Consider the following 23,804-nt stretch of genomic DNA (forward strand, 5'->3'; position numbering starts at 1 on the left):
CTCCAAACTGGCTGGTTACTATGCCCACATTCTCTAACTACTCCAGCATTCACTATAATTATAATGTTAAGAATGAATGCTTCCCCCTGACTGCTTGTTATGCTCTCTTATGAAATAAAAGAAACCATCCTTGTTGAGAATGTAAGTTTAAGGTTAAAATAACCAACTACTGCTCTCTCTTCCCCTTCTTTTTTTATGTTATATATGATTGCTTCACTCTTTCAATTTGCAATATATAACCTTTGTATCCCCTGTAAGGTTGCTTTTATTATTATTATTATAAGTAGTGGTAGTAGTAGTGGCTTAAGGAAGTACTCCATGCACATAAATTTGCATATTTTTGTCTGTTCATTATCCCCAAACAAGCAGAACAAAATATTAATCCCAAATGTGTGCCTCCTATCAATGAGTGGGGGGAAAAATAAACCGTTTACCAGGAAATTACTATATATGTATAGTTTTCAAGTAGCAGTGCAGAAATTTGGCGTTTTCAACATTCCACTATATAGTGAGAAACTGATTAGACATCCACATCAAATTAAAAATCCAAACATGTATTGGAGTTGTAAAAATAGTCTCACTGTTCACTGTTTGGTAATATGCACATCATGGTATAAATAGCTGCTCAGTGAATGGTGGATTATATTTTCTGTGCTGCTGTATCTGGATCCCATGCAATCTATCTGACACAGAGAGATTTCACTGCAGAGATTGGTTTTTAAACAAACTTAAGAACTCAGTGGTGTGTGTGTGTGTGTGTTTGTGTGTGAGAAATCACCTCCTTTTGCAATTTAAATACTTAGGAAGTTACTGTACCATAAAAGTGTAAAATTGCAAATAGCTTTTGTAGTTGGCTCTAGATTAGATGTCAAAAGAAAGTTTTGGATTGCTTTGACTGTATCTGCTACGACCTTTATCTCTTACAGTATTTCTCTTGAAGGATTTTTAAGGGGCTTATATTTCAATGTCAGAGCAAAACTGTGGCCTGAAAAATGTTAACAATTAAACAATAATTCAGAGATTTTGGATTTAAGTACCCTCTGTGTGAACAGATTAAGAGAATATTGTCTATGTAATTCAGAGGAAAGCCAATTAAGCCTACTCTATAATGACAAATGATATTCCCTCACACCCGCCAACAAAACCAATCAACATAATATATTACAGAGTGATGGGCTTTCTGTTGTCTGTATTATGGGGATGATTCAGCACAATAAATTATGTAAGCATAATCAACATTTGTTAATATGATATCAAAGGACAGGATTCCTCTTACACACAGATTCACACTGCATATAAGTCTAAACAGGACCTCTAATTCTGAATTTATCACCTGCACAATTCAATTTGTTCTGCTTCAAAAGTCTAACACTTCCAAAATGTTGATACTATGGTTTTATGACTATATGAAGAGAGAAAGGCAGATGTAAGCTTTGGTATCTCAGTAAATGTCCATGTTCATTGTCCCAAATGCTCCTAGTGCCAAGGTGCCACTACTGCCATCCGACACATCTTAAATACCTTTAAATTAGGCCATTTTGTCTTGTTGACAAATAAGGGTTTAATTTAAGCCAGGGCTTAAATTTAGCTACCATTTTCAGTTCCAAGGCCTTATGCTACCATGTATTGTTTACACACATTCCACTTCTCTCAGTACCTCCATGGCAAAGCGTTGATCTGAAATTAGATTATTTTGGAAGTTGGTCGATGGAAATTTCCACTAGCTGTACAAACAATTTTCTTTTACACATATTTTGAGCCATATTTTTTTAGTATTATAGAAAATAGCAGAACCTAAGAGTCCTTGGCTTATATCATTGGAAATAAAAGTTCACGGGTATATGTGTGAGTCATCTGATGAATTAAATTCGGAGACTTTATTTTAAAAATAATTATATTACAACATTCATAAAAGTATGGATAGTGCTGTAACACTACCTTTGTGACATATATATGTGCGCAAGCACAAAACCGAAGACACCAGCCTGAAGATGACGAGTGGGACCTCGTCGAAACATCGCCAAGACACCCTCAATCCTTCATGGGAAAAGACCCCAATATGCCAAGACCTACATATACATATACATATACATATACATATACATATACATATACATATACATATACATATACATATACATATACATATACATATACATATACATATACATATACATATACATATACATATACATATACATATACATATACATATACATATACATATACATATACGTATACGTAAAGGTAAAGGTAAAGGTTCCCCCGCACATGCGTGCTAGTCGTTTCCGACTCTAGGGGCCGGTGCTCATCTCCGTTTCAAAGCCGAAGAGCCAGCGCTTGTCCGAGGACGTCTCCGTGGTCATGTGGCCGGCATGACTAGACGCCAAAGGCGCACGGAACACTGTTACCTTCCCACCGGAGTGGTCCCTATTTTTCTACTTGCATTTTTACGTGCTTTCGAACTGCTAGGTTGGCAGAAGCTGGGACGAGTAACAGGTGCTCACTCTGTCACGCGGCACCCGCCAAACTGCTGACCTTCAGATCGACAAGCTCAGCGTCCTAACCCACTGAGCCACCGCGTCCCATATACATATACATATACATATACATATACATATACATATACATATACATATACATATACATATACATATACATATACATATACATACACACACACACACACACACACACACACACACACACACATATATATATATATATATATATATATATATATATATATATATATATATATATATATATATATATATATATATATATATATATATATATATATATATATATATATATATATATATATATATATATATATATATATATATATATATATATATATATATATTCAAACTGACCAAATCACTCTCTATTTCTATAAGGGTGCTTTTTATGAGGTCTGTAAAAAGGTAGATTTCCTTTAGCAATGTGGTTTGGGCAATGGGGACAGCATGATTCAATGCATGGAAAAGACCATCTGCTTTGCCTTCATGAAACAATTCAGGTGGCTTCACTTGCTTCCAGACTGTGCAATGGTAGAAGACTTCTCTTATCCTTTTCTGCCACCAGTGGCCAAAGTGTGTGCAAGCTGAGAACCTGCAAGATTATTTGAAGTGGTTGACAGCATTGCCCATGCTGGAAGACCATCAATGCATATGGATATCTAGCCAAGCCATCTGGCATATGGTGCAGGATGGGTTCAGGACCATAGTGGATCAGCTTAGCCTGAAATAATTCTGAGACCTGCAGTGTTTGTCAAAAGCTCTGACCATGGAGATGTTTCTTACCTTGTAATGGTGGTAGGCATTACAGAGACAGGTGCACCCAAACCTCCAGACTTGCAGAGGGTTTTAGTAACCATCAGGAGCACATTCCACAATTCTTCTCAACTACGCATATAGTTTGGATCTTTCATTTAAATATAAACAAAACAGATATTTGAAGCAATGAAGATATGTTTCATTTCAATCCAGCTTCAAATTAAGCCCCTCTCCCTTGCAGCAGCTTTGCAAGCATCAAACAAGCCCTATACATCTGAGAGTTAAGCAAGGTGACTATACTCTCTCTCTCTCTCTCTCTCTCTCTCTCTCTCTCTCTCTCTCTGTGTGTGTGTGTGTGTGTGTGTGTGTGAGAGAGAGAGAGAGAGAGAGAGAGAGAGAGAGAGAGAGAGAGAGAGAGAGAGAGAGAATTTCCAATTTATTATCTCAGATTCCATATTGCATGACCCTATAACCTCAAGATGGCTTTTTTATTAGGCTACTATCTGCAGCAACTGCTCCATGCTTTTACTGTGCTATTACTAAAATTAAATATCCTATAATGTTTACATTTTACTCAAGTGAATGATTATAATTACAACAACCGTGCATATGTGGCAGGCATTTTTCCTATGAAAGTTACTATAAAGGCTCACAATCATTGGGCATTTTTCCTTATAAATACACAGTATAATCCCTATACTAAAAATAAGTACTAAGTAATTCTTTACTATATAACAGAATTTGGTTAATTTTCACTACATTATGATTTTCTGTATCAGTGATAGTGGTATATAATCTACTCGGTATTACTGAAAATAATTTTCCCAGTTGTATTAAAATTGGTAATTTGATGTCATTACAGAAGTATCACAATTGTTTTATAAAATTGCTGAATTAACATGAATGAAGAACTCTATCTTTAACAAGCAGATGGCAAAAAGAAGCTAAATTCTGTTACATCTTATTGAAAACTGCTTCATAAACATAACTGAATACCATATGCTGAATACAGAAATTTTACACTCACACACACACTTACTTTAGAGACATACATGGTGTCACATATATTTTATACTATTTTAATTAGCAGCAACAGCCGTTAGATTTATATACCACTTCATAGTGCTTTACAGTCCTCTCTAAGCAGGTTTACAGAGTCAGCATATTAAGTCCCAGCAATTTGGGTCCTCATTTTACTGACCTCAGAATGATGGAAGCCTGAGTCAACACTGAGCCTGTCAGTATTGAACTCCTGGCAGTGAGCAGAATCAGCCTGCAATACCTCATTCTAATCATTGTGCCATCACAGCTCTATTGTTTTAACAATTTACAATTGTTTTTATGTTTTATGATGTATGCTGTCCAGAGTCAGTTGATGAGCTGGGCAGCTATGGAAATCAAATAAATAAATAACTAGACTGCTGTAGAGCTTTGGATAGTAAAATGGCAGCTTATAAATTAAACAAATAAACAAACCAACCACTCTACATGGGGCTGCCCTCGAAAAACACTGGTCCAGAATGCGGTAGATTATGGTGGGACAGATTACAATAAATATTGTTTCTTCCTCCTTTAATTATTATTCCACTGTGCGGAAGCTGACCTTCATTGTTTAAAAGAAGTAAATACAAATTAAGTTAGTATCATGAAAACAAAACACAACTGGTTTGGGGTAACACTGTAATTACCCTCATAGCAGCTATACAATATGGAATGAAGTCTACTTCATGCTATCATGCTAAACACCAATCTTTTTAGTTTTCAGATCTGCCATCCCTTACTTGTCATTTGACAACCAAAGTTGGAGGGAACCAGATTCCAATCCCCTTTTAGCTGAGTGACTTCTTGGGCTATTCTCCAGCTCTCAGTGTCATCTTTCCTAGGGCTGGAGGAATAATAATGGAGGGAAGACTATATATCTTTGAACAAAAAGTGGAATAAAATTGAAATAAATAAAATAATAAATCCCAAAACATCTTGGAGTGCTACCATTCTTATTGTCTTCAAATGGCTCCTCCATTCTTTTTACTATGAGAAAGTTTTTAATCGTTCCGTCTTAGCACCCAAGCTATAATACTGAACTTTTAAAGTTTTTGAAACTAAAATAAACGGACATTATTTCTCATTTATTTACTTCTAAATTATTGACATTTTGTGTAATGGAAATCCCTCTTACATTAAAACAGGAATTTGGAGTTCCTTGAGCAACGTAATCAGGGGGGCCATAGTGCTGCTCCATTCTCTCCACTTTGTTCATGAATAGGAAATTATCTAGACCAGGAGTGTCCAACCTTGGAAACTTTAAGACCTGTGGACTTCAGATCCCAGAATTCCCCAGCCAGCCATGCTGGTCTAGAATCTTATGAAGCATAAGCATACTATGTTCTCCTTGGCAGATAGCTCAGGTTTTTGTTTTTTGTTTTTTGGTGGTCTTTTGTTTTTGGTGGTTTCCAAATTTCTTTTGGGGGCAAGTGATCGATTTAAGTGTTGAGAATCCTGTCCTTTCTGCACAGTTTTGAGCAATTCCACATAGAAGTAAATGAGATCACGGTTTGAAAAGATAAATGGCTGCTTTTTTAATCATTGTACAAGAAGTCACTTGGATGGCAATTGACTAATCCTCCTGAGGTGTTGCTTTTTCAATCCAAAGATAAAATCTCTTGTTTGCTTTTTGCAGTGGCTTGTTTTCTTTCATCGAAGCAGGCACAGAAAAATAATGAAAGCTTCCATATCTTTTACCCACATTCATCACTGACTTCCCTTAAATGTCTGCAAAGCAGGTACGTGAGGTGCAAGTAAAAAAAAGAGAAAGAATTAAGTTTATTCAACAATTAGCTCTGACTATCAAAGGAAAAATATATTCTCAGTATATAAACAAATATGGATGGATAAGGAAGAAGAACTCTCTACTTACAAAACAGGGACAACCTTTTAGCTCCAATTTCTGACACTAAACGTTTCAGATAGTACATCAGGAGCATTACAGAAGAATCTTCATCCACACTGTTCAGTTTGTTTCAGTACAGTATATTATTATGTATTGTGTGAATGCTTACTGATAAATGGCTGATTCACTAAGGTCTAGCTGAACTAGGAAATTGCCACTGTTAAGAAAAGGAATATAGAAAGCTAATACAGACAACTCCACTGATTCTTGATATGATTTTTCATACAACAGTGACAAGCCATTATTATTTTCTTGCAATTTTTAGCTGCTTCACCATCAGTTGGAGTCCTTGCAGCATTTATCTGTGCATGATTTATATTACCACATTAGAATCCTGTTCTAACATAGAATTAATGTTCATTAGAACCTGCTGATTGTGAAGAAATTATGATTTATTCACACTGCTGCAATGCAGAGATGCACCAGAGTACTACTAGCAATATTTGTACCTACTGTATATCTCTTTCTATATCTTTATACAGATGAAGTCAAATATCTCTCCTACTACAAATATGGCTTTTGCAGCTAGATTTTATTCGTTGTTTCATATACGTTGCAGCAGAAATTGTGCAGTCAGCATTTTATATTTGTTTTGCACCAAGCTTTCAGTGCAATTCTCTTGGCAAAGTGCATGCACATGAAAAGGAGTACACACCAAAGTACATGTGTTCACAAAAAGCTATATGAGAAATTACTGTTCTTATGGATTTTTGTGAAGACGACTTGCTTTGTCAGTGTCAAAATTTAGTGGCACTGGAAGTGAACCAGAACAAATGTATGATGAGGAAAAAAACTGAGACCTTACTAAAATACACACACTTCTTTACGGTCCATTTGTACAATGTAAAATGAATCTGTAGTAAAATAATTAACAAGGGCAATAATATTAAAACAGACTTAATTCTTAATAAGAAGTTGTAGATTTAAATATTTGAGGGGCTGCCACAAGAAAGGGGGGGGAGGTCAACTTATTTTCCAAAGAACCAGAAGGCAAAACAAGAAATAATGAATGGAAACTAATCAAGGAGAGAACCAACCTAGAACTAAGGAAAAATTTCCTGGCAGCTAGAACAATTAATCAGAGGAACGGTTTGCTGCCAGAAGTTTTTTTTTATTTTTTATTTTTATTTTTATTTTAATCCCATTTATATCCCGCCCTTCTCCGAAGACTCAGGGCGGCTTACAATTTAAGCACAAACCAATGTGCTTAGCAGTAGCCTTCATTCTATGTATATGCCTGCTTATTAGAGCTTTTGCCCCCCCCAAGCGGCATTATTACAAAGTCAGCTTAATTGCCCCCAACAATCTGGGTCCTCATTTTACTTACCTCGGAAGGATGGAAGGCTGAGTCAACCTTGAGCCTGGTGGGACTCGAACCTGCACTAATTGCAGGCAGCTGGTGTGGGGGCTCTAACACTGGTGCTTTTTAAGAAGAGACTGGACAACCACTTGCCTGAAATGAGTTTCCTGCTTCTGCAGGGACTTGGACTACAACACCTCCAATTCTGTTATTCTGTTGTTCTGATTGTACAGTACTTCCAGCAAACATTTGAAACCCATACACAAATTCACACATGCAGCTAGGAACATAAACACATTAGCACAGGGGTCTCAAACTCGCAACGTCACGTGTCATGGTGCGATGTATCATGACTTTTTTTCCATTGCCGGCAATGGGGTGGGCGTGGTTTTGGTATGACGCATCCGGCCTGTGGGCCAGCAGTTTGACACCCCTGCCTTAGCAGAACGATTCATGAAAACATGGTAACAGTTAATAGTAGACAACCATGGAAATAAACAAAAGGTAACTGTTAGAATACAGAAAGAATTAAAAGATTTATTCCATAGAAGGGCAGCAAAGGCAAGGAAGGAAGGAAGACTGCTTAATTTGCTCAGCACGAACCAGCAAAGGTATGAATTTAGTGACTTTGACAGCTAAGCTGGTTTTCCCATTGCTGAAAGGAAAAAGAATGATAACAGCTCCAGTGATAGATTCTAGGGCCAGAGATTGTGGATCCAAAGCCTCCTTAATCCACAGGTACCATGCCATCTTTTGGCTCATCTGTACTGGAGAGAAGGTTTCCACTGAATACCCAGCTCATGCCTATCTCCTTATTTCTCTCAAATACCAAAGGGTTCCTAGAATAAGACCCTTAAATTCAGCATTTTCAAATATAGGAGGTTTGTTACTCCATTTGGGGATAGAGAGAAAAGAGATGATCATTTGAGATAATAAGAAATGAGGAGCTAATACTTATTAAGACCATATAATTATTTAAACTGGAGCTAGTGAGCCATACCAAGCCCGTTAGCTGCCAAAGATATTTAAACCAAAGAAACATAAAATTGATATATAGTTGCTTCAGTGGTGATATTTGGTATCTTCTCCCACAGCTGGTTTCACAGCTAGGAAATGCTTAAGCAAGATGCTGTTAATTGACTGGCATAAATTATGCTGACTAGGCAAAGAGATGTTGCAAGGTTCATCTATTTTCTAGGCTTTCTATGGTTCAGAAAGTTGAAGTCAGTTTTATTGATTTTTTTGTTTCCAGAATTTGTTCTTCTAAAAGACCCTTATTATGCAAGAAAGTTTAGCCAGGCATGCTGGCCAAGGAATTCTGGGAGTTGAAGTCCACAAGTCATAAAAGGGCCAGGTTTGAAGACCCCTGATTTATACTTTCCAGAAAACTAGGTAATGTCCTTTCTGATATGCTTCATGTGCTGCTTTTCCTTTTGTGAGCTTTTGCATAACAGTTGTACAGGTTGCAGCTTTTCTTTCCATTTCCTAAAATCTTTCCTATAGCCCATTACAGCTACACCTGTTTGTTCAATTGGAGTTTTGCATTTGTGCCAAAGAATATCTGAATTGGATGCATATGTGCATGATGTATTTGTTTGTATTGGATGTTCATATGTGAAAGGAGAAAGAGTATAGCATGCATCCTTTGCTTTTATGTATATGTTGTGTGTGTGTGTGTGTGTGTGTGTGTGTGTGTGTGTGTGTGTGTTTGTGTGCATAAAGTTTTATGGGCACAGATAGGCAAATGCAGGCTCAAACCCAATTTGGCTTGAATAGGATTTGAGGCAAGTTAATTTTATTTTAATTCATCCTGTTAAATAGATTTTTGGTTATCTCAATCATCACAGCACCCTAATAGCAACCACTTTCTGAGTGTTTCCAAAATTCCTTCAAATTCCATTGCTTCAAAACAATTAGAACTAGGAATGGATACCTGATAAACTGTGATAGGAATGGCAAATCTATCCAGTTCATGGTCTGTTTCCATAACCATCTATAATTAAAGCAACCAATCTTAAAATCAAGAGCTTACTGTTTAATATAAACAGAGTTGAGCTCTTACTTTGGTACTGTATATAATTTCCAGAATATATCCATTTTTATACAAGAGATTTTCCTTATGTTATGCCTTCCCCAAAACATGCATGGTTTCTCAGGTGTGGACATTTTATCCTGCTTAGTTTTTTTTTAAAAAAAATCAAAACTTCAAAATTTGGGCAAATATGAAAACAGAAGAAAAATTGTACTCTAGTTCTTGTATTAGACAGGGAAGTGCAAATTAGGTTGGTTCATATAAAAATACAAGCCAAACAAATGTCCCTCTGTCACATAATCTATCACATCTCCCTGTATTCTTTGTGTTCCCCCTACCCATCTTTTAACAAATGTGCACTTGTTTCGATGTTTGTAAGCAGACTAGAATTGTCTCTGAGGAGATGGACAGCCCATAAATTTAACAAATAAATAAAAATAATACCTCCCAGCTGGTTATGGTGTCCTAAATGAGAAACAGGTTGAATACAGGTAGTCCTTGACTTACGACTGCAATTGAGACCACAATTTATGTTGCTAAATGAGACAATTGTTAAGTGATTCTTTCCCCCATATTACAACTTTTCTTGCCACAGTTGTTAAGTAAATCACTGTACTGCAGTTAAGTTAGTAACACAGCTGTTAAGTGGATCTGGCTTCCCTGTTGACTTTGTTTGTCAAAAGGTTGCAAAATGTGATCACATGACCCCCCCTGGGGGGGGGGTCATAAATAGGAGTCAGCTGCCAGGCATTGAAGTTTGATTACCAAGGGGGGATACTGCAATGGTTGCAAGTGTGAAAAATGGTCATAAGTCACTTTTTACAGTGCTGTTGTAACTTTGAACTGTCACTAAATGAATTGTTGTAAGTCTAGGACTACCTGTAATCACTGCAAAAGACAACATTGTTATGTAAGACTAGTAGGACCACTAACAACATTGGAGGTATATATCACCTACTGATATGTTGGCACATTGCAGAATCTGTAGCACTTAAAGAGTGCAAAAATAATCCAAGATTACAGTAAAATGGGTTGGCAGTTTAGAAGTTTTTGATGCAAAGCATTCAAACATTAACAAATAGGAGAATGCGAGCAATGCACTATATATTTTTGAAAATGATAATACTGCAATTGCAGCAAAAAACAACCCTAACATTTTGCAACCGGAATGTTTGGTGTCTGAATCCCTCTCCCCTTCCCCCACAATAGATGGTTTCATCAAAAATTGGCAAAATATGCCATACTCTTTGGAAATAATGAAAAAGGGTATCAAAACTTGTTAAGGTCAGTGAGCAGAACAGAGTGGTTTGCATAGTATAATGGAATTATTAATGTAAAAATGTATATATGAATAAAAGCATCTGGTGAATGAATAAGAGTAATTTCTCTCACTTGGCTAATTTAAATGCCAGCTGTCTCTGTCCTCATCCATATTTTCTCATAAAAGCTTTTTATAGTCTGTCTGGTTCTGGAACTGCCAGAATTTATGGGAACAGGACATATCAAGGTATGAAAAGATTTGAGCCTCCCTTTATAATTGCAGATCAGTCATTTAGCAAAATAAATGTCACACTTTGGAAACACATGAGATTAGGAACATTTAAAAAATTCTACATTGAATTTATTCAGATCATTTGCTTGAGTTTTGTAATGTACAGTTTTGTTAATGAGTTGGGTGAATAAGTAAATAAATAATTTGGGAATCGCCCCCTTTCCCATTGGATATGTGCCTTGATCACTTTTTAAAATATTGATCCTTTTTACTAACAACTGCAGGTGTGATCTGTTTATATAGTTGCCTGATCATAATTTTGCTTCCAGTTTGATATGTTTGGATTGCAAGCTTGGACATATTGGATTTATGCTTTTGATCCCAAACCAGTGTTGCTTTCTTGCAGCTGGGTTGCTAAAGATAAAAATCATAGTCTCAGCTGGGCTGCTGGGAACATCATAGGCACAGCCATATTATTTCTAGGGAAAGTGTGAAAGTATTCACATTGCTTCTTTGTTAAGATATTTTGGGATTTCCCCCAGTTTATAGCTCTGGAAGTTTCTTGATTGTTGTAATCAACTACAAACCTGCTTATGTCATTTAATAACATTTGTTAGACTGAAACATACTACCAGAGTTTTTGGACTCTTCTTCCTTAGGAAATTCTGCACAAGGTAGTCTGATCATCAGAGCTGAACCTTCTCCAGCTTTGATACTTGTTCATTTGAAAACCTGCAGATCTTCTTTGGTTCACCTCAGAACCAGCTATTATTCTTCAGCAATGTTGTCTACAACCACCTTCTTTGTCTCTTTTTCTCTCAATCCAGCTGCAGCTTCTCTCCTGCCTGTTTAGTCCATTTAAATCTCCTTTATTCTTCACATCACCAGCATAAGGATCTGTGTAATCTGTGCTTCTTTCAGTTTCACTCCCAGGCTGCTTATTTCCTGCAAATGCAAATATATCAGCAAATTAGGAAAGTATCTGCCCAGTGGTAGGATTCAGCTGGTTCGCGCCCGTTCAGTAGAACCGGTACCTAATGTTGACTTTTGTTCTTGCAAGGCCCAGAACGGACTCCTGGAAGTGCATGGATGCCACTTCTGAAAGTCCATTCTGAGCTGGGGAGGACTCCCAGGCTCAGAACGGCCCACCAGAAGTGCATGGATGCCACGTCCACACACTTCCGGTGCGCCATTCTGGGCCTGGGAGACCTCCCCAGCTCAGAACAGACTTCCAGAAGCAGTGTCCATGCATAGAACCAGTTGTTCAGGTATTTGAATCCCACCACTGTATCTGCCTGAGTAGTTTCCAAACGTTAACCTATTGTTTTGGACTTGAAGAGAGTTTCAATCCCTTTTCTGTTCATTGCCATGTATTTTGAAAGCCAGAAAGTCTGCAGAATAGCCTGGCTGCCAGCAATTGCTAGTTTGTTTAGTTCATGCTGATCAGATAATAAACAAACAAATAATCCCTTTTGTCTAAATAACAGTTTTCGTATATTTCCACCATCTTTCTTAGTCTCGACAGCATGATTATATGTAGTTTTGGAAAAAGTTTGTTCTTCGTTACTTCTGAAAAGTGAATGGCATTGCTGCAACAAAGAAGGTGATTCTCCAGATCACCTGAAGGCAGGACAAGAAGTAATGGATGAAAACTAATCAAGGAGAGAACCAATCCAGAACTAAGGAGAAATTTCCTGACAGTTAGAACAATTAATCAGTGGTACGGCTTACCTCCAGAAGTTGTGGATGACCCCAAAACTGGAAGTTTTTAAGAAGAGATTGGACAACCACTTTTTAAAGAAAAGATTGGACAAACAACTTGTCTAAAATGATATAGGGTCTCTTGTTTGGGCAGGGGGTTGGACTAGAAGACCTCCAAGGACCCTTCTAATTCTGTAATTATGCTAAAAGTTGTAATAAGCCATTACGACTCTCTTTCTCTTCTTCCTATTGCCACCAGAGCTGATTCAGGCCAGTTATGAATGAGAATGTTTGACCACTAGCTTGACTGCTAACAATCATATAACTGTCAAGGATGACTAGCAGATATTACCAAGTTCCTATCAGTATAATGCCAAGAAGAAGAAAAGAAGAAAGAAGACTGAGAAAGAGAGGGGCAGAGGCTGTACAGATAAGGAGAGTGAACTCTTAGGCTATGTAGGAAGATCAAGATTGATTGGAGCAAGTCAGCCATAGAGGTGAAAAAGAAAGTCCAGGTGGAGAAGAATTGATTAAGAGCAGATAGCAGAAAGTTCAGTAAGTCCAAGAGTGGGAGGACTATGACAAGAGGACAAAGGCTGAAAAGGAGATTTTTTAAAAAGAGGATATTGAATAGTCATTCTACTGTTGAAAAGATCCAGAAATAGAGTTATTAACTTTACACAAATGGAGAGTTCTTCTAGGGTCAATTTATGTATCACAAATTGTGTGTGTGTGTGGAGAGAGAGAGAGAGAGAGAGAGAGAGAGAGAGAGAGAGAGAGAGAGAGAGAGAGAGAGAGAGAGAGAGAGAGAGAGAGAGAGAGAGAGAGAGAGAGAGAGATGGAGAGTGACCTATCTCCATGGAAGGTGATCTTTAACCTGGGTCTCTCTGATCTCATCTTCATCATCCCAGCACTACAGAAACCTTGAAAAAAGTGCATCTTGAGAGCTTGAGAGGAATTTCATAGGAGAAAAAAGTGTAGCCCTTTTGGGGAACAGGTAGGTCTCCAAGAACTGCAGGACTCCATTTGGAAGCAAGACTCAAACCAGTAAATGCATAGGAAGGTTTTAAAAGTGTTGCCCCATTTGAAACTTATCTAATGGGTGCATGATTTCAAAGGAACTATAGACCACTGAAGGTTTAATGTGCTCTGATCCAAGGTTATGTAGAGAGGTTTTTTTATTCATTCTTTGTATTGATGGAAGAGTGCAAGTTCAAAGTTATTCCTATTCAAATGTTATGATGCTATATATAAATAAAAGGTAAAGGTAAAGGTTCCCCCGCACATGCGTGCTAGTCATTTCCAACTCCAGGGGCCGGTGCTCATCTCCCTTTCAAAGCCGAAGAGTCAGCGCTTGTCCGAGGACGTCTCCGTGGTCATGTGGCCGGCATGACTAGACACCAAAGACGCACGGAACGCTGTTACCTTCCCACCGTAGTGGTCCCTATTTTTCTACTTGCATTTTTACGTGCTTTCAAACTGCTAGGTTGGCAGAAGCTGGGATGAGTAACAGGCGCTCACTCTGTTACGCGGCACTCAGGATTCGACCCACCAAACTGCCGACCTTCTGATTGACAAGCTCAGCATCCTAACCCACTGAGCCACCGCGTCCCTTATATATAAATAGCAGGTGCAAATTATTCATTATTGTATCTCCTCAAGTTTGAACAGCCAACAAATATTAAAACAATTTCTTTTCATTTTCATTTTCTATTAAAAATCAGTCAGGGGAGGTTAGGGTACAATGACATACACACACACACACACACAAACAAACATATTTGCTGTAACACAAAGCTCTGAAATATTATGCACTAGTTGTGTGTAAACACTGATAGTGAGACAAAATGTGATGCATTTCATATATTTTACATGAAAAGCACAACAGTTGCTTTTATGTGACAGAGATTAATTTGATTCTGGGTTGTAATAGAGGTTAAATGAAAGTCTTTAATGCTATAAAGATTGTCCTAAAATAATAAATCTTCTGTTGAAATGACTTATTTCTAATTCAGGCAGAAAAAAAATGAAAGCAATGGAAAGGCAGCATCTAGCAATGAAGGCTTAAAAACTTTTGAGGCCAACTTTAATATCTTAGTTACTTTAGAGCTGGAAATTTGATTGGGAATAATGTGAATGTTGGGTTATCTATCCAAACAAATCATGGCTTCTAAAGCACCCCATTTTTTCACTAAGATTATAGGCAGTCCTCAATTTACAACAATTTGTTTAGTGACCACTCAAAGCTATAACAGCACTGAAAAATTGACTTAAGTTTTTCATGCTGACAACCGTTGCAGCATCTCCCAGGTCATGTGATCAAATTCAGACCCTTGGCAACTGACTCATATTTATGATGGTTAACGTTTCCTGGTATCATGTGATCATGTTTTGCCAGCTTCTCACAAGCAAATCAATGGGGAAGTCAGATTCACTTAACAACCATGGTACTTACTTAATAACTGCAGTGATTTACTTCACAACTGTGGCAACAAAGGTCACAAAATGGGGCAAAACTGTCTCACTTAGCAACAAAAATGTGGGCCTCAGTTGTGTTTGTTATTTGTGGACTACCTATATTCTCTGTCCACTGAATGACAACATGAAATGATTTTGAATTTTCTATTTCCTCAAAAAGAGCTTTATTAACAGCCTGAGAGAGGACGAAAAGGGACCACTGGTTTCCCCCTCCCCCAGTCTGGAAATACTTATAGATGGGACTCAAACTCTCTTCAGGCATTCAGTGATTTTAAGGGTGGATGGAAATTGAGGATGCAAGTTCCAGAATGAGCAGCTCCAGTCTAAACTTTCCATATCAATGAGGAAATTCTGAAAAGATATTATAATGGCATTTCCCAGAACATAACTACCACCAACTTCTGAGTTCTTTTCTACTGGTATTGGAACAGAAAGGCCTCTTATTGTCATGTGATGAAAGCTTCATATAACCAAGCAAAGTTCTGATAACTACAGTTACAATGGAACAATGCAACTTTCTGATAAAAGCCATGAATTGGCCAACAAGCAAACAAATCCTGAGATGATGTGATTTAAATAGATAAGGGAAGGATTTAAACACTGGCATTTCCTACCCTTGTAAATAACTGCTAGCATATCCTCCATAATCCTAATTTTGCAATTGGTTTAAATTATAGAAAATGCCATTCTGCTACTTTAATCAGAAAGAACAAACAACAAAATCTATCCTAGCAACTCCCCCCCCAAACCCGCCCCCCACTCTCTATTCTGGCAAAAAGGGAAATATAATGTAAATATATTTCATTCCAAAATCTAAATTCTATATGTTTCCAGAGAAAACTTCTTTAGGACACAGCAAGTGATAGAAATATCTTTTTTCCCTTTTTAATGACCCTGTATTTGCTTGCATAGGGGTAGAGTCAGGTGGACTGAATGGACCTGAGCATTTACTGGCCTGAGATAGAAATAATACCTTTATACCCAGTGCTTTTTTTCTAAAAAAAAGTTGCCAGAACTCTCATCTTGTTAATCTTTTATTTATATAAATAAAAGCATGATAGGCTCTGTGTTTGGACAAGTGGCCGATTAGCTCAGTGTGCAGAAACGTGGATAACTACAACCAGAAGTTGCAAGCCCTCTCCTTTTCACTGCATGGGAATTCAGACCAGAGATGAAGTTTTTGGTCAATCTCTGTGGATCACTTGCTGCTGGCTGCTGCAGCTAAGGGACCTCTCAAGGCTTTCTAGTCGGGCCCTCCCTGACGGGCGGGACGATGTTTGTGGGCTTCTACACCCCGGAGGTGCCCGCCAGCAGCTGGGCAGCGGGCCTGTTCCAGCTGACCCCACCCCCACAACCAGACCCGGCCCTGCCGCTGCCGCTGCCACCCTCGCTCTCGACAGCCCGGCCAGAGAAGATGAAGCGGCACATGAATGCCTTCATGGTCTGGTCATGCGCACAGTGGTGGCAGATCACGCAGAAGCAGCCCTGGCTGCAGAACTCAGAGATCTCCAAGTGGCTGGGCACGGCCTGGCAGTGCCTCGACACCGCCCAGAAGCGGCCCTTCATCGACGAGGCCAAGCGGCTCCGGGAGCACCACATGGTCAACTACCTGGACTACAAGTACTGGCTGAGCCCAGCAGACTCTCCCCCGTTTGCCTGCAGGGCCATCGGTGCCCCTCGGATCAATGTCCACCTGCGCCAGCTCACCCAACGTGCTCTGTGGGACCACCGACTGGGTGGTGATGGCCCCAGGCAGCAGCAGCTGTGTGATGGGTCTGTGGTGGCACCCTGAAGCAGCCTGGTCTACAGCACACCAAACCCCCCTGCCTTCACCACCATGCCAAGGAAGCTGGACACTGACCTTCAGCACCCGCTGGTGGACTTCCTGGACATTGTGGCTATTTATGGGCTGCAGGGCTGTGAAGTGTCTGACGCAGCCACCCCGGGCTGCCTCCCCGAGCCCCCTCCCCAGTCCCTGGGGTTCAGCTGCACTGCCCACTTGGCCCCCCTCTAGCAATGATGCCAGCTGCAGTTCTGTGTTTGGGTTTCATCACACAAGGAAGGCACAGCCAGGAAAGTCCAACATGGACATAGTTCAGAGATGCACGCTAAGCCCCCCTTCCAATTGGGACCTAAAGGAGGAGCACCAGATGGTGGCCTGAATCAGACAAGGCAGCCCCGAACTGTATTTCTGGGGTGATTGCCAGCATGAAGATATTAAACCATTTTTATAAGGAGTATGTTTTTTTTAAAAAAAATAAAGCTTTATAAACATTAATCTCTGCTGGATCTTCCTAGGATAGGAAGGCTGAGAGGGAAATCCAGAATCTTCACAATGCCACTATACAGGTAAGCACACTTCTCGGCAATCTTTCCTCCTTTTGTGCCCCCGGGAAGCAATTTCACCAACTTTCTTTCAGTAAGTAGCAGAGTTGCAAACAGGGCACAGTGCAACAAAAGATTATAAGGCAATTAAGAAAAAGGTATTCAAATATTTCCCTTTCTTCTCCTTTTCTGCTTCAAGTGGTATGCCTGTTTTTTGGGGGGAAAGCAGAGGCATCTATTTCTCATTTCTCCTGATGCGAGAGCAGGGCTGCCTTTCCAAGTCGAGGTCCCTCACAGGAGAGGGTGCAGAAAAGGTGAATGATTCCAGGAAAGAACTGGCACACTTGGGGTTGCTATAGCAACGGCCTCCTTGTTGGAATTCATGGCAGCCACCGCCATCACGGACCACGATATGGTGCCGAGGCCACACCCTGACAGCGCAGTGGTTTGACATTGCTGTGGGCTGGATGCTAAGGTTGAAATTGACATTTAGCCATGCGAGGTTAGGGAATCCTCTTTTTTTACCCCAGCACTCGGGAATCAGCAGTCATGCATTTATACAAAGGTGAGGGAACAGAACACAGTGGAAGTGTGCATCGCATTGAGGGCCAGGCACTCCAGGGTGGTCATGTAGGTGTGCAGGATGAGACGGCAGTGGGGGTGCAGGTCCAGCACCAGGTAGGTCACCAGCCTGGCTGACACAGGTGAGCACAAGGAAGGAGTGCACATGGATTCCGCAGAACCCACCTCCCACTCCTTGTCCTCTCTTACTTACCTAGTCGAGATGGTGTAGTTGGGCAGCAGGGAGGGGTGCAAAGTTCCTGCCAACTTGCCTGTGCAACGTTTGCCGGCTGGGTCTTTTGGTGTGCTCAACAGCAATTCCTATTGGCTTTCGAAAGCCAATAGGCTTTCGAAGGCCAATAGAGGGAGTAGCACAGCTTGTGCAAAAGCTTTTTTTGTGTGTGTGCAAAAAAAAGGTGCCGGAACGCCATTCTAAGCATTCTATGAGAAAAAAAACCCTGTTTATACCTATCAAGTTATACTTACAGTCACATGTGAGTGACAGATCTACCAATATGATCTTTCTTTCTTTCTTTCTCTGTCTCTCTCTCTCTCTCTCTCTCTGTCTCTCTCTATCTCTCTATCTTCTCTCTCTCTCTTATTTGTACTGTACCTATATATCTATATATTTATATCTACATCTATATCATCTATTATCTATATGAGTAAGCAAGCCCAAGTAAATTCAATTCAGTTTAACAAAATAGAAAAGCAACAATGTACATTAAGAGCAAAATTATGACAATGACATGAAAAGTTCCCAGTTACACAAGGCTATACTGTATATGCAGCCATGTAACTCCTTTCTAAAGATACAAAGTGTAACATTACCCAAGATGCACCAGTAATTTAAGAGATAATACTGTAATTCATATAAGTGCTATCAAAAGGCATTTAAAGCCTAATGATAGAATCCATAATAGTAGCACTAAGATCCGAAATCTGAGAGATTTAAATCAGACAAAAGGAAGCATTCTTTTTTTTTCACAGAGCACGTAATTAAGCCATGACCTCAAGATAAAATGATGGCAACCAACTGTGATAGCTTTAAAGGAAAATTAAACTAATTCAGGGGAGATAGCACCATTGATGACTGCTAGTCATGATATCTATATGTTGTTACCTCTCTTGGCAGATGCGGTATGTTTGGGAAGGTAAATAGGAAGGTGTGACTGTCTTCATATCCTACATACGGACCTTTTGTTTGCTTCTGATGTGCCCCAATGAAACAACATATTGGGCAAGATAGTATTTTGGCTTTATATAGAAGTTTCTTCTTATGTTCATATTCTCCTACAAACAGTAATGACATTTTATTTTCTATGAAATCAAATCAGGAAAAGCAAAGGTACGATAGGAAAGATAACTGCTATCTTTCCACAGGAAGTCTGTGGAATCCCAATGTTCCCAAAGAATTCTTGATCCCTTCACCCAATTTCAAAGTAACTTTTATGTTTTACTGTTTTACTGTTATGTTTTTTTAAAAAAACAAAAACAAAAACCTTGCAACTGAATTCTGATGCATAACCCTACCTTCAGAAACAAACAGTATCATGAAAAAAGAGGAAGAAAAGCCCTAATTCATAAAATGTTACCTGTCAGTTTAAACATGTGAACACAGGTATATGAATAATTATTGCATCTTGAATAGAAATAAAATATATCTTACCACGACAGGGAAAGATTGTAACCAAGTGACTTGCACGCCTGCTGTCTAGGTATTAAGAGTGATAGACAGTTGCAGAGATCTTAATGGTGTATCATGAATCTGGAGCGAGCCAGTGGACAATTTTCCTTAAAGGGGATCATTCTAGTTGCAATATCTGATAGGACTAATAGAGACACTTGGAATCTTGAGGCAGCCACGTGTTTTGAAGGCTCAGCATGGCCACTGAAGCCATTCTCTGGTCTTATGAGCATGTATGAACCTCCATCTGAGTCACTTCACTGGGCAATCTTAGTATCTGATCTTCCCAAACATAGCATTCTCTTCTATCGAAATTCATCATTATGAGAGAAAGCTCTGTATTATGGCATTTCTCTATTGCCAGTTTCCACTGTTATTACATACCATGTTAAAGCTACTGTTATTATCCTCTGTACTTGTTATATTGACAGACAAATTCAGCGGGACATGGTTTAGATTTCTATAAGGCTGCAGAAGAGGCTCTGAATATAGATTTCGATGTTAATGGCCTTTTGCAATGTAACAGTAAAACCCAATTTCCTTTCCCCGTATCAAAAGGCCCAAAGACTTCTGATTATATTAGAAATTTCTCATTTTGGGCTCTTCCCGGTGTTATAATACTAGCTCATGACATCTAATAGGTCACTTCATTGAAAAACTTGCTAGTCGCACATTTACCCTGAGTGTATTCCTGCTCCATTTTCACTTCAGGGAAGGCACATGCTGGAGAGAGAGAATCTCTGCTTCCCATTGCAAAATGTCACTGTAGCAGTTTGCTTTTCATTTCCTCCTATCAGCAAAGGCTAGCTAGGCAGATTTTTAAATCTCCTCTAAAACAAGAGCCTCTTTCCTAAATCAGGGTGGGAAATTACGTTTGCCGTGTTCGTTTCCTAGGTGTCAGGAAAAGATGGCAATTTCCCTTGTAGCTCTCTTTATACTCTTCGGATTAAGTAAACTCATTCTTCATTACTGGGAGGGTAAATAGATTTGCATCACCTGATTGTACAGAAGAGCATCGTGTGCCAGAAAGAGCAGAGGTGCTCATACAAGCAATAAACAGACTTTGCTGTTTCCAATAAATATGGGAATTTATGCTGAAGCAAAAGGGGCATAATTCACCTTGACAACTGAGACAAGTAATCTAGTATGTGCACTTATTGACAAAACTGACTGCTTAAAAAAAATCAACAAAAAATTGAGTTTCCATGGCAACCACCACAGTGTATATAATCCTAACACAGTGGCAAACTGGGAAATTTGCTTCATCTGGAAGGAATCATTTTAAGGAGTATGTACAAGTTGTGTTAATTTTTATAGTTAGGGCTTGTGGACATGCATGTATGTTGGTGTAAAAATATGATCCAATACAGAGCCTGTGAGATACCCAAGATATACTCTTTAATTTTGCTCTTAGAGAATTATTTACGGCCTTTGTTCTGCAGGGGCAGCTCAACAGCAGGAAGCAGGAAAACTCAAGTACTGTATGTGGGCTAATGCGGGAGATCAGAGTAGAAGTTGGTGATGGCAAGACTAGCAATGTGGTAGAAGTTTCCACAAAAGAGCATCCAGTGTGTGTATTTGTGTGCATCTGTGTGCAGTTGTGAGTATCTTCAATGCATCCTACTCTGAAGGGCAGTATATTGGTCATGTGTAAACTTTTACAACTATGTGTACAAAAAAATGTAGAGGTTGAGATCAAGTCAATACGTTACCACTGTGGATAGCAGAGAACAAGATTAACTGAATTGCCGGTTGTCCTTACAATAGTCCTAATATAAGAGACAAGAAGAAGACAGAGAGGGGAAAAAGAATTCTTGGAGAAAACCTCAGCAGTGGTGCAGCTATTGCCATGTTAGTTATTAATTTAGGACCCAAATAAAGAGAGTCTACTTTTAAAATAATAATGAAACGCAGTAAAGCCCATGAAAGTTATCAGCAAAAAAAGGAGAAAAAAAACCTATTTTCTCTTTTCCTAAGTAGGGCAGTGTGAGATTTAGGCTAACACTGCACATAGTGAGCAATGCACCACAACAGCAATAACAGAAACAGGAAGGTTTGGATGGAATGAAATAGTGGGGGGGAGACTTGGGGCGGAACTGCACTTAAGTCAGCTAGACTACCACAAGAGTCATAGATTAACTACAAATCTGTGAATGATTTCCCTCTGTATCTTAGAATAAAAGCAGAGAAGCAGTTTGTTGACTTTTAGAAATGTAGCTTGGGCTACATTATCATGAAAAAAGTGTTTTACGGTTGATTAAAATCTGACAGATTTAATATTGAATAACCTTTTGTGAATTGCTGCCACTGTTGGCACAGTACCTCAGAGTAGCTACTAGAGTCCAGGTCCTGGTTGGGGCCCACTGCAGATATCAAATGTACCCCAGGCTGTCACACTTATCTCAATTTCTAGATGTTATGCCTGAAGCTGAAGCTGAGAACTCCTCACCATTTACATTTCCACAACAGGCTAGAACAATGCAGCATTGTATCCACTGTGTTACTGTAAATAAATAGTGAGCATTTCCTAGTTGCAGAACATAGCTATGCTGATGCCCTTGGCTTCTATAAAAGTACTGAAAGAGTTATCTCTCCTAGGGATTAGTCCCCTCAAATGATTCATTAAGTCAGAAGGGATCTCGAATTATTTAACCCAAGCCTCTACTTCAGGCAGGGCATGCTGAAGCACTTCAGATAGATGGCTGTCCTTTGAACATGCCCTTTTTAGAGTGAGATGCCCTGTGAGGTACAGTCTAAGGAACAGGGTATGTTTATTGGCAGAAGAAAAAAACTAAGTGAATTATGACAGGCATTGCCATCTGTCTAAAGAGTTGCCTTATAAAGTGGATTGTTTCCTGTTGCATCATAGAGCGAACAAGTGGTGTGAAATTCAGGTTAAACATTAGGAAGAATTTCCTGACAATGAGAGCAACCAGTGGACCAGTGGTCTCATGAAGGAATACTTTCCTGTTCATGGAATGTGAAAGCTGTTGTTATGACTTAAGTATAGCACTACTTTAAAAAAATCTTCAAAAATATGAATTTGTATAATCTCCTAAGAATATTTGGAGAAATTAGAGGGTACACCTAGGATGAATAGATGGAGGAATGAGTGGATGGAAGGAAGGAAGGAAGGAAGGAAGGAAGGAAGGAAGGAAGGAAGGAAGGAAGGAAGGAAGGAAGGAAGGAAGGAAGTTTTTCAGAATTTATTTATAAAATTAACCTAAAATACGTTCTAGGTTTAAATATGAAGTGATATATAAAATCTGACAAAATACAAACTAAGAGTATCATTTTCTTCATACATTTAAAAGGCCCTTAGGTTCTGAAATAAGGTGCTGCTTGTCTGTTGAAGATTGTGCTCCTTTTAATATATTAAATTATGTATGCATCACAGTAGCACCAGTTTCCATAGTAAAATAGTTCCTCTAGGCCAAACCCTTTTCAAGTTCTTAAAGCTTTCTAAGTTTCTTTCCTACCTTTAAAAAAGATATGAACAGTTTTGAAATTTTCAGTATTGGCAAGCCACTTTTCAAAAATTAAGCAGATCAAAACAACCTCTAGTACAGTATTTAGTCTAGAGAAATACATTTTTATGTATAAGGTTGATAGAGAAAATCAAAGCATCACCTTTTCTGAAGATTTTGAATAATGCTGAAATATATTTTTAGCACTATTTCTGAGCTCTGGTTGGGGAAGGAGTATTAGGTATGCTCACTGCCTTGAATTATTTATAAAATTAATAATAATAATAATGATAATGATAATAATAATAATAATAATAATAATAATAATAATAATAATAATAATAATAATAATTTGGAAGAGACCTTGGAGGTCATCTAGTCCAAACCCCTGCTCAGGCAGGAAATGTATACCATTTCAGGCAAATGGCTGTCCAGTCTCTTCTTAAAAACTTCCAGTGTTGGAGCATTCACCACTTCTGGAGGCAGGTTGTTCCACTGATTAATTGTTCTGTCAGGAAGTTTCTCCTTAGTTC

The 23,804-nt window shown here is 38.8% G+C and overlaps 1 pseudogene across 1 annotated transcript; it reads left to right on the top strand.

Moving 5' to 3' along the window:
- The first annotated feature begins 16,504 nt into the window (after nt 1-16,504).
- On the top strand, nt 16,505-17,245 carry LOC308659140 (annotated as a pseudogene). The gene has a single exon. The product of its transcript is annotated as an uncharacterized misc_RNA (transcript).
- The last annotated feature ends 6,559 nt before the right edge of the window (nt 17,246-23,804 follow it).

The sequence above is a fragment of the Vipera berus genome (genome assembly GCF_964194415.1).
Source record: "Vipera berus genome assembly, chromosome: 1".
Taxonomy (NCBI): Eukaryota; Metazoa; Chordata; class Lepidosauria; order Squamata; family Viperidae; genus Vipera; species Vipera berus.